The sequence below is a fragment of the Cyprinus carpio genome, chromosome B12 (assembly GCF_018340385.1).
Source record: "Cyprinus carpio isolate SPL01 chromosome B12, ASM1834038v1, whole genome shotgun sequence".
Lineage (NCBI taxonomy): Eukaryota > Metazoa > Chordata > Actinopteri > Cypriniformes > Cyprinidae > Cyprinus > Cyprinus carpio.
This window is the reverse complement of record NC_056608.1, coordinates 25,898,482-25,910,504: the sequence shown is the minus strand read 5'-3', so window position 1 is coordinate 25,910,504 and position 12,023 is coordinate 25,898,482. Positions and strand designations below refer to the sequence as shown.

The following is a 12,023-nucleotide window of genomic DNA, read 5'->3' as shown; positions in this document are numbered from 1 at the left end:
TGAATGAAAAAAAAAAAATCCCCCCAGATTTGAGCGAATCGGCCGTTGAGTGACTGACTAAATGACTCACTCATGAACACAGTGATTCATATTTAGAGTATCATTTCATTTTTCAAATTCATATTTAGAGTATCATTTCATTTTTCAAAATTCATTAAAAATGTAAAAAAAATAAAGCTACCTTTGTGTAAATACAGAGCTTTTCCTCATTTAACACAATAATTAATTTAAACAGACAAAATTGTGTAGTTAATTTGTAATTAAATTAAGCATTTAAATAGTTAATTAGATGAAACTTTTTAATTGCGTGACAGCGCTAGTAATTTTATGACTTGTAGTAACCCAGAAATGACTTTATTTTCTGTATAGACACGCTGTCGTTGTGAAGCTGATACTCGCAGTTGACGTCTTGTTTGGGCGTGTTTGACGGTCGATCAGACTGATAATCCTGTCACACAGAGGATCCTCTGCACACGTGCGCTCTAGCGAGCTTTAGTTGTGGTTTACATCATGTTGCACTAGTCAGAAGGCATCGGAGAGGGGTTTTCCTGTCCCCGGTGTGGAGGGGCGCGTGTGCTTGTGTTGATCTGGGACGCTCATCTGATCCGTCTGTGTGTTTCTACGCATGAGTCGCCGAGCCATCCGCAGACCAAGGGTACGGCCCTCTTCCTCCTTTGGAATCATGGGTAAGTGCCAATACACCACAAATTTGAACTCATAACGATCAAACATCTTTCTGTTCTGCATTTGCCCCCTTCACTGATTGGATCAGCGTATCTTTCACCTCCATGAAAAGCGAAATAGAAAAGTGCGCTGCCTTCAACATCTGCTCATTTAGTGTCTGGTACCCATGAGGCCTAGTTTTAGACGGCACAGGTGCGAGCGTCTCCGAGCTGAATGGCACGGATGAGCAGCTCGATGTTTATTCTGATACTGTTTGTCTCCAGAACGACTCCTCTCTGAAAACAGAGCTCGTGTTTGAGTGGAATAAACAGAGTTGAGTGATCAATAGGGTTTTGTGCTGCGTTAGATCGATGGTTAGGCTCTTTGTTGTGCTGTGTGCCCACGGCCAGAGCATTTCTGCTTTTGACTTGAGAAAAACGCTGCTGTTCTGATCCGCTGGGTGTGAACCTGAGCCACACGCCGCCATCGGAACAATCTCTGGACAGCATCAGGGGTTCTCAAACTTTTGGGGACCCCCTCATAATTATAACAGTGATTAAACAGATGCTTACATTTCTGTAGAATTTTTTTTCTGGACTCTGTTTTAATGGTTTTAATTAAAAAAAATCTAAAAGCATGTCTAATCAATTGCATATATAAAACTTTAACAACTTAATATTTCATTAAATTGTTAGGATAATATGGCCAGATGGAATGTTTTACTTTTTCAGAAATAACGGGTTGTCTTTTAATTTTTTCTGGATTTATGCCTTAATACATATTATACCAAAACATTGGAGAGCAAAACTCAACAATGTAATCTTTTAAAATGGCAGCAAATTAACAAACAAACACAAGATGTTACATCCTATATACATAAGTAGTGATAGCCCATTTGTTTAACCGTTTCGAGACCTGAGGAAAATAATAGGGGGGTCTACATGCCGAACAGCACAAGTAATATATTTTTCAAGACAATTTCAAGTTTAAACCAAATTAACAAAATAGTTATGTTTGTCGGTGTCATTTCTAAGACCTTGAGAAAGAGTGTAATTAGTCTGTTGCAAAATGAAAATGGACAATCTCTGATTAGTTGGACTTTGTCTAGCAGCTGCATTAAGATGATAATTCATGGTATTGTGTCCTAAAATAAGATCTCAAGACCAGGCGAGGGTATACACTTTTATAGGCTATGGTATCTGTTCCAAGAACTGGAATTTTAGGCACCGACTAAAATTGCCTAATAATAATTCCTTCAGTAATTATGTCAAGAAAAAAGTAGTTGACATTCGGTATTGCTTTTGATACCTAAGAGGATAATCTCATCAGTGAGCCAGGCGAAAGGCTTGGTTGGCGCGACATGTATGCCTAAACTTAAGTTTATTTCTTAAATAAAAACTAGGGGACAGAACTCTCGTCATCAGACCACGGCAGTGACTCTGAAACGACGTTATATGATTGACAATATTAGAAGAGAAATGAAGACTTCCTCTGAAGATCAGACCACACCTTATCGCAGAAGAGAAACATACTTCCAGAGTGCTGGGAGCAGCTATGCTCATCAGAAATGTCAGGGGACTTAATAAAAATTATGACCTTCTAGAATCTATAGCTTTTAGAAACATTTGGAAAACAACACTAGTGAAAGTAGCCTAAGAACGAATGTAACACCATAATCTGAAATTTCTATTCTCATTATTAGAACTTTATAAAACTATTTTGCACTGCATTTATTGTGTTTCGTGTTTTATCTTTGTTCAAGATTATAGTAGAAGAAGTCGAGTATAGATTACAGTTTGTAGTGTAGCAATGGGATCATGGATTTTTCTTACAAGAGAGTAGCATTACAGGGTCACCCAGATATAGTAAAGTTAAGTGCTATAGATTGTATGTAGTATAGCGTGTGAGGTATAGGCGTGGAAGTATAAGCGTGGAAGTATGATTGCGAATTTAATATTGAGTCCTGTTAGTATAGATTGAGAATGTGTAAGAGTGTGAGTATGTATATTAAATAGTGGAGTATAGATTCTGTAGTATAGCGTGGACAGTCTCGCATTGAGCATGTAGTATTAGAGGTGCATATATACTTAAGCCATGTTAGCTTGGATGTCGTATAGAGTGTGCTATAGACTCTGTAATATCGCGTGGGAAGTATTAGCTTGAGAATGTAGATAGATGTGAGTACTGCGATTATGTCGTGTAGCGTGCCGTATAGACTGCGCCTGTCCTATTGAGGGTGCTTCTCTCGTACAGCGTTTCTCGATTGTATGTCGTTTCGAGTGTGCGGTCCCGCCTTCTGCCGGCTCCGGGCCGTCTAGCTGCGAATGATATATTGCGTATGTCGTTGATTGAGACACTGTCCGTATGCGGTGAGTATTAGGCAAGAGTGAGTCTAATTATGTCTGTCTCGCGTGGATAGTATAGAGTGAGAATGTAGTATAGTTTGTACGTAGAATAGAAATGCTTATAGATTATGTTAGTATTGGGTATGTAGTAATAGACGAGTATGAGAGTGTAAGTATGTAATCGTTTTCTCACGTCTCTATTGAGTATGATTATAGATTGAGAATGTAGTAGAGACACACACAAAAGGGGGGTATGAATGCCTATAGCTTGAGAATGTAGTATAAGAGTGTGCGACTTGCGATAGTGAGAATGGAGCTATTGAGTGTGAGTATGTAAGTACACAGAGTGATTATAGATTATGTAGTATCGGTGTGGAAGTATTAGATTGAGAATATAGTATAGACTGTACGTAGTATAGAATGCTTATAGATTATGTAGTATTGAGTTATGGATGAGTAATGAGAGTGTAGTAGTGTCCCCATGTTGTCTCACGTCCTCTGTCATCCCAGTCACGTTTCATATCCATCTGAGTAACTCCATGATTTATCGCACCGCTGGCGATGTTTTTCGACAGTAGTTTGTCAGAGGTCTCAGTGGGGTGTCGAGTGATTCATGTTAGAGAGCGAGTCACCAAAACACACTCTTAACACACAGATGTTCAGCTGTCTGGCAGCCTGCCACCAATCATACGGCTCTATTTCTGGCTCTTTGTTTCTCAGCGCACAGCTGTGTTGCTCTGTGATGTCCACAGGCTCTTCCCCTGTGAGCTCGCCCTCCTTCTTCTCTTTTGTTCGCCTCTTCTGTGTGTAAGAAGCGTCTCAGACTAGAGGTCGATACATTTACAGGAGCAGATCTGAGGTTTGAGCATTATATTATCTGCTCATAGATGGAACCACTGATAGACGTGGCTTTCAAATGCTTTTTGTGTGTAAGCTGGTGCAAGCGCTTCGTGTAAGAGAGTGAACGATGATCATTGTAAGCCAATCCAGACATATCTGTTGCAGGCACATAAACACAATGATAATCGGCTCAAAATGCCAGAGGAAAATGCTGGTATCATCACAGTTTTTAAATCTCATTACATGAGATCTGTACTTTTTTGACAAAACTAGTTTGGTGACATGTTGTCTCAAGCTAATCTCAAACTGTAAGTGAAACGAAAGCAGGTGTATGTGAGCTGCTTGAATTGTGAGCTGCTCGTGTGTAAATGAACACATTACTGCGCTGCTTCATGTCTCAGATTCTCACGGCAGCTGTTGTGTGTTGTAGATGTCTGGACGCTGGCCGTAGGTCGTGGAGTGTGGGGCTTCCGAACAGCGGCCGTGGGCTCTAGTCTGGAGAGTCTGTTTGGACAGCATGCTAGAGACGGTTCTCCGCTCGGTGAGGCGGGTGCCGCCGGTGGCATCAGCGGCCTGCTGCGTGACCTCAGTCTGAGCGAAGCGCCCAGCCCTCTCCTTTGGCAGCGCCGCACCACCCCAGTAAACGCCAGTGGCCGCTACGCTTGTCCTGCTCCGATGAGCTCGGCTGTCGCTCCTCTTGGCGGCCGCAGGGATCACGCGTGTGGACGTCCGTGGAGAAGCGCCGCTGCCACAGTGGAGGAAGCGTACAGAGCGGTGCCTTTGCTCCGTCTGGGTTTCCCCCGCCAATGCAGCGCAGCTCCAGCTTCATGCCTGCCGACACGCATCAATTCCGCACCCCCGGAGACCTTCAGCCACGGCTTCCTTTCGCCGCCTTCTCCGCGTCCCCACAGGACGCCGCAGGCTCTCTCTACCTCTCACACGATACAATCTGCCCCACCTATTCAGCTCGCCCGACTCCACGACCGGAGCTGGAGCGCCGCCACAGTCGGGGACTCGCCCGCGAGCCGGTCACAGCCCTGCGTCCACAACGACAGAAAGACCGCGTGAAGCGGAGTAGCACCGGCGGACTCTCACCAAACACATGCCTTCACTGGACCTGCTCCAGATGAACACAGTCTTCAGTCGTGTTGTGCGTGGGTGTGTGGTGTTTGCGTGTGTGTGTGTAACCTGGTATTCAGTACAAGGATAGTATACCAGTGTGTGATGTTTTGCCTTTTTTTTGGTCTCTATGAGCAGATTTTTTGAAGATGTAAAACTGCCTGGTGTTTTCTGTGAGGGGGTAGGAGGATAGAAAATGCAGTTTGGGACAGTTGAAAAATCATATACGCTTATAGAATGAACCTATCAAAACATGGACCTGTGTGTGTCGTGTGTGTGTGTGTGTTCCTGAATGATTGCTGAATCACTGGGCTTGTAGTGGTTTCTGTCTAAAAGATGAGGATGTTGAGGCTGTTTCTGTCCGCTGGCTCATATACTGCAACATAAAAGAGGCAAACAACAAATATTTTAAAAAATAAACCAATTTATTTACAGGATAATGACAAACCTTAATTAAACAATCAAAAGAAACCCGGTGTCTATACGGAACATACATGCTCATGTGGTAACTAAAGTTGCAAATACTGACACTAACCATCAATAAAAGGAGAGAAATATTGCGTGGTGTTGTATAAAAGAGAGATACAGATTAAGATAGACCTTACGGGGTAAGGTGCACAGTCTCTTTAATACTAACACCACACAGGTTTAATTACTAACGTCCTGCCACTGTGTCGCCGAGCCACGCAGGGAACAGAAAGTGTAATAAACCCTGTACTGAACTCGCCTGTGAGGTCCCTATACACCACACGCTCCATGGTGTCACTGACTTCACCTCCTTCATGTCAGCAGTGCATCGTGTCAACGCTACATGGGCATAAGAACTCACCCATTACAGGAGTCACAAACCTTCTCGTGTGTGTGTCTTATTTGGTTGCTAAAGCCACCCACACCACACACACACACAATTTTGGATGATTGTGTCAGTGGAAAAACCGGCTCCATTTACCAATGCCCAATATTCTGTTTCTCCTGGCGTAAAAAAAATGAAAAAAAACGTGATGCCTGATTGCTGCTGATTAATGACATTGTCTGGTAGCTGTCATTAGTTAAAATCTCAGACCCTTTACCTGTGAACAATCCAACAGACAAATCCATTCAAGAGGTTAACAGACTAGTTCATAAATGACACTTCCCTCCAGTGTAAAAAGTGTTCTGGTGTGAAGCAGGAGATAAATATTTTGTCTGGATTTGAATGATAGGAGACACAGCATGTACCTGCATCTTGTTCACTGGAGGAAGTGTTTATTAGGATTTTGTACTATTTTAGCCAGAAGTTTGATGTCGAATATCCTTCTTTCTTGCTGCTCGTTGGCCATGAAAAGCTGTCCTTGGTTGAAGCTGTAGCTTTTGAGTTTGAGGAACAGGTAGCCCTCTGCTGCTGAGTCCCACCGTGTGTGGTTTTCTGTTGTTAAGGTCACTGTTGGTGTGTGTGTTTCCCTACAGAATCTGCCAGGACGGTCACAGTCTCAAGCTGGCCCGGATTCGACCTGGAGACGAGCAGCAGACGCGCTCCACCGCCGATGGAGACGTCACTCCGAATACCGATCGTACACCAGACCAAAGAGGACCCCCGTCATCCTCCAATCAGATGCCAGCTGGCCGTCGGGGTCGGGTATCTTCGGGAAGGATCGTGTGAGTCCTGTGTTGTCGGGGCTCTTCAGTGCGGTATGTGCGGTTTCTCATTCCAGTCGTGGGCGGAGGAACTGGAACCAATCGAGCAGAATTGAGAGTAACTGAGGTGATTTTCCCAGCATTCCCATTTTGATTATTATGGACAAGCGCTTTCATAGATGGACGTGGTACACATGTATCGACTCGGGTGAAGCACACGGAGGACGTCACGTTAGCAGAACGATGTCTGTGTGCCGCGTGAAGAACACGCATGCGTTTAGATGAGCAGGAGCCGACGTGAAAAACACTCGTGCTCTGACTTTTACACACACACGCACACACACACACACACACTCTCAAACACTGACACACACACACTCTCAAACACACTGACACAAACACACACACACATACACACTCACACACCACAACGGGACAGACACATACCCACGCCACTCACACCCCTCCATTCCATACCCTCCCACTCACCACACACACAACACACCACACAACAAACACATACACACCACACCACACACTCAAACACCAACACTCTCAAACAACACACTCAACACACACTGACACACACACACACTATAGTACAAAAAACAAGAACACACACACCACACAGAAAAACACTCTCAAACACTACTCAAAAACACACACATTATAACGACCACACACTCCTCAATATAACACTCCACTACAGACAACACTCTCAACACACACACTTACCACCACACTCGCATCTCACACAGACACACACACACTCTCAAACACTCACACTCACACACACACAGACAGACACACACTCAACACACATTCAACAAGGACATAAGAATATAAACAGACACACACTCACACTCTTCAACCAACACCCACACACACACAGACTCACACACACACACAGAACACACACTAACCACACAAAGAACTTCGACATTTTACAACAGTATATGAATCATGTAATCGAGTTCCTCCTGGTGAAAAAAAGCTATTAATGCTCTTTTTTTTGTCTTTTTACTTTGACGTACACTACAGAAGTACCAGTACTTATTTCTCTAGGAATAAACAGCATTTTTCATGTAATTTACTGGGTAATCTCATTCAGTAATGCTGAAGTGCTGTTTGATAGGAACTGCGCCTCTATTCAAGACCCTCATTTAATGAAGTGTCAGTTGTGAGAGGATTGTCATCACTGTATATATTTCATTGCTTCAATGATCATGAAATCATGTCACCCTTGATAATTCCCATAGATCTCAATGCTGTTAAAAAAGAGCTTCTCCTTTATCCTCCGTTTAAATTTCCTCTGTTTGATATATGGATAAAATATGAATCCAGTATAACCCCGACCTTCTCCTCCTCCGCCCTCTCCTCTCTCTCTTTTTCTCTCTCTCCTCTCTCTCCCTCCCTCGTTCTTTGCCCTCCACTCGTCTCCCTCCTCTCTCTCCCTTTCTCTCCCTCCCCCCCCAGACTCTTTCTCCCTCTCCCACTCTCCCTTCGCTCTCCTCCTCCACTCCTCTTCTCACCCTTCTAACATCTCACTCTCTCCTCCCCTCGAACCACCTTCTCCTCCCCTAGGACTTCGGCACCCTCTCTCTTTCTCCTCTGCCTCTTCCCCTCCTCTCTCTCCTTCTCCGTCATTCTTCTTTCCCCCTCTAACTCACCTCTCTTCTTCTCCTTCTCTTCTCCCCAGCCTCGCGCCTCTGTCTCCCTCTCTTCCCCCTCTTCTTTTCTCTCTCTTCCCTCTCTCCTTCCTCTCTTCTCTCTCCTCCTCTCCTCTCTCGCTCTTTTCCTTCCCCTGCTTCTTCTCTCTCCCTTCCTCTTTCTCCTTCCCCCCCTCTCCCCTCTCTCTCCTTCTCCTCCCCCTCTTTCTCCCCCGCCCTCCTCTCCCTCCTCTTCGACCTCTTCTCCTCCCCCTCCCCTTTCCTTCCCTCTCTCCCTTCTCCCTTCCCTCCTCGTCTCTCCTCTTCTCTCCTCCTCTCTCTCGTTCTCCTCTCTCTTTCGCTCTCTCTCTCTTTATCCAAACTATACTGTAGTTTCTCTATCTTTTTTTTTCTATCTACTCCCTTCCCCCACTGTCCCCTCTCCTCCTCTCCTCCCCTCCCTCCCTTTCTCGCTTCCTCCTCTCTCCTCTGTCCTGCTCTTTCTCCTTCTCCTCTCCACCTCTCTTTCCTCGTTCTCCCTCCTCTCCCCCTCTTACCCTTCTCTGTTCTCTCCAAAATAATCTTCCTCTCCTGTCCCTTCCTCTCTTTTTTCTTCTCCCCCGACTGGTCTTTTCCCTCCTCTTTTCTCTTTCTTTTCTCCCCCCTTCCCCCTCCTCTCCTCTCTTCTCCTCACTCTTCCTCTTTCCTTCCCCCCCTCTCACCTCCCTCCTCTCCTCTCTCCTCCTCTCCTCCTCTTGCTCTCTCTCTCCCCTCGTCAACTTCCCCCTCCCTCCTCTCTCTCACTCTCCCTCTCGTCTCGTCTCCCTCGTTCCCCTCTCTCTTCCGTTTCTGCTCTTCTCCCTCCCCTCCTTCTCTTCCTCTCCTCTTCTCCTCCTCTCTCTCTCCTCTCCCTCCTCTCACTTCTCTTTTCCCTTCTCCTCTCCCTCCCTCACCTCCCCCCTCTCCTCCTGCCCTCTCTCTCTTCCAACTCCCGTCCCCTTTTTCTCCTCCTCACCTCTGCCCTTTCTCTCCCCTACGCCTCTCTCCTCCCTCCGCTCTCTCGTCCTCCATCTTCTCCCCTCTAACTCCCCCTCCTCTCCTCTCCCCTCAACTTTTCCCTCTACTCTCTCTCCTCCTCCTCACTCTCCTACCCTCCCCATCTTCTATCCCTTCCCTCTCTCCCTCCTCAGCGGCCTTCCTCTCTATCTCCTCCCCTCTCCTCTCTCCTTCACCTCCTCCATCTCCCTCCTGTCCTCTCTCGCCTCCCCCCCTTTTCCCTTTTTCTCGCCTCTCCCCTGCCTCTTCCCTCCTGCTTCCGCCTCACCCTCCTATTCTCCTCTCTTCCTCTTTCCTCCCCCTCTCCTTTCCTCCTTCCTTTCTCTCCCCTTCTCTCTCCTTCTTTCCCCCCCCACCTCCCCCCTCCCTCCCTCCTCCCTCCTCTCCGCCCCTCTCTCCCTTCCCCCCGTCTCCCCCCTTCCCCCCCCCTCTCCCTCCTCCTCTCACTCTCCCCCCGTCCCTCTCCACCTTCCGTGCTCCTCTCCCTCCTCCCCCTCTCCCTTCCCTCCCCGCTCTTCCTTCCCTCCCCTCATCTCCCCTCTCCTCTTCCCTCCCTCTCTCCTCTCTCTTACTCTCTCTCTCTCTCGCTCGCTCAGTGTTTGTTTAGAACTGAAAGTCCAAAATCACACAAGCAGCACCCATACCAGCCCTGAGACGCATCCATTCCCTGTTGATATGAAGAGACTTCCTCTGAGAGTGTCTGCACTGAGGTTCTGTTAGCTGGTAATGATGAATCAATCCAGCGTGTGTGTGTGGTGTGTGTGTGGGTGTGTTTGAACGCATCGTCGTCGTGGGGTTACGACCTCATTTCCTGTCCAGCGAGGATTTGAGTCCAGAGGTCCCGATCACAACAATCATCTGCCAGATGTCTGTTAGTAGTTTCAGGAAATCGGCTCGTGGGTATTTGTAACACAGGAGAATAGCAGAAGCACTTGAACACACGCTCTTTCGCTCCGTAAACTTTTTTGATCTCAAACCCTGAAACCGCAGCCTCCCGTCCAGAACCAGGCTTCCTGATCACCTCGTCCACTGCTAAAGGGAGGGTCCGACTGAGTTTTGGTTGTGAGTCCCAAGTGAATAAACATCTGTTTAGACTCGGTGCATAGCAGCTATTTTTCACTGTAGCTTTATGTGCGAGGGTTGAAAAGTGGCCTTTCATTTCAGAATCGGGCTGCGCTAGAATAAAGCATCGCTGTACATCAGCATCATGACTGTTTACACCTCAGTTGTGAGACCTGAGCTTTGTTGTGAATCGGAGCATCTGTTAGGGACACAAGGACGTCGGTGTGCCTCGAACCTCGGCTCCAATGCGCTTGTGGATGATGTTTTGTTCATCACGGGACAGCGATGACAGCGGCAGATTTCCCAGCTATTGTTCCTGAACGCAGACTCAACCCAATGAAGCGAGTCACCCGAGCTCCAGCAACATCGCCGGACGGACTAAGTCTGCCTTGAGATAACCTTAAGTCGTCAGATCCATCAGTGGCAGTCTATCATTGATCATCCGTGAATGTAAGGAGGAGTAACTGCTAAGACTTTTATATAGAATGCATTAGCATGTATTGTAATGCAGCGTCTAATTGCTCCGTATGATCATCAGAATAGAAGCCACAGTTATAAGACCTCAGCTAGTCCATTGTTACCACTCTTAGGAAGTGCAATGCATTAAAACACATGACAGAATATTATAATGCATTTTTAACTTTGGTTAACATTTATTTATGCAAAAATACAATGCCCTTGTGTACATTAATGAATTCTTTATAGTGATGCTGTATTGTAAAGGTAGGTTAGCAGCGGTGTCGTTCACAGCTTGCCCTTCATGGCTCGGTGCATTAATCACGAGGGTCGTGTCGTGGTCAGTGATCGGTGTCAGTGTGGCTGCGGCGGGGACAGAAGACACCAGTGCAGAGGTCAAAGGGTCAAGCGGAGTCCTACCAATGACCACAGGCTGGACGTCAGTGAGCTCTGTGATGTCTCAGATGACCGTCCACTGGGATCTGACCGAGAGTCATCTGACCTGGACCTGAGCTGGTCCCTGTATTCACTATAACACACCGACTGTATTATTGGAACACATCAGCGCAGTGAACCCCTCGCTGGTTTCGGTGACTGGTCACAGTTACCGCTGAACGATCCGAGATGCCTGATGTTCGCAGCGAGCCTCGTATCATCTCAGATCAAACAGGAAAAAGAGGCTCATATAGCAGCAGAGGCGGCTGAACTCCAGAAGATCTTCTGGTCACGGGATTCCTGTTTTTCATCCAATCAGAGCAGATGGGCGGCTCGCCTAATGATGTTGTAACGCTGGCCGTCTACGGACTCACTTCCTGCACAGACGCACGGAGGTCAGCTGCTCTGCCAACAGCACACTGCAGCTGGGAGTGAGCACTGCCTCTCAGATCAGCACTGGGCGGCGAGCGACCCCACATGAATTCACGTCAGCCAATCACAGGAGCTCAGCGCTGTAGTAGTGGGTCAACACTGGAATACCTGCTACAAAACACTTAATAGAGATTCATGTTACATGAAGATTGTATGACCAGAGGAAGGGGCGGGACTTACAGAGGTTCAGATGTTTTGATGGGGGAGGAGCTCTGGGGAGGTCATGTGACTGGATAGAGATTTTACACCTAACCTTAGAAAATATAACCTGTGGTACCTGTGAGTGGTTTCTATTATCTGTGCTTTCTTTACGTTTTTTGTTCATGTCTGGGTTTGTGTGTTTCTTGTTGAA

General features: G+C 46.6%; 1 pseudogene; it reads left to right on the top strand.

The window, feature by feature from the left end:
• The first annotated feature begins 625 nt into the window (after positions 1 to 625).
• Positions 626 to 4,916, top strand: LOC122139108 (annotated as a pseudogene).
• Positions 4,917 to 12,023: the final 7,107 nt, after the last annotated feature.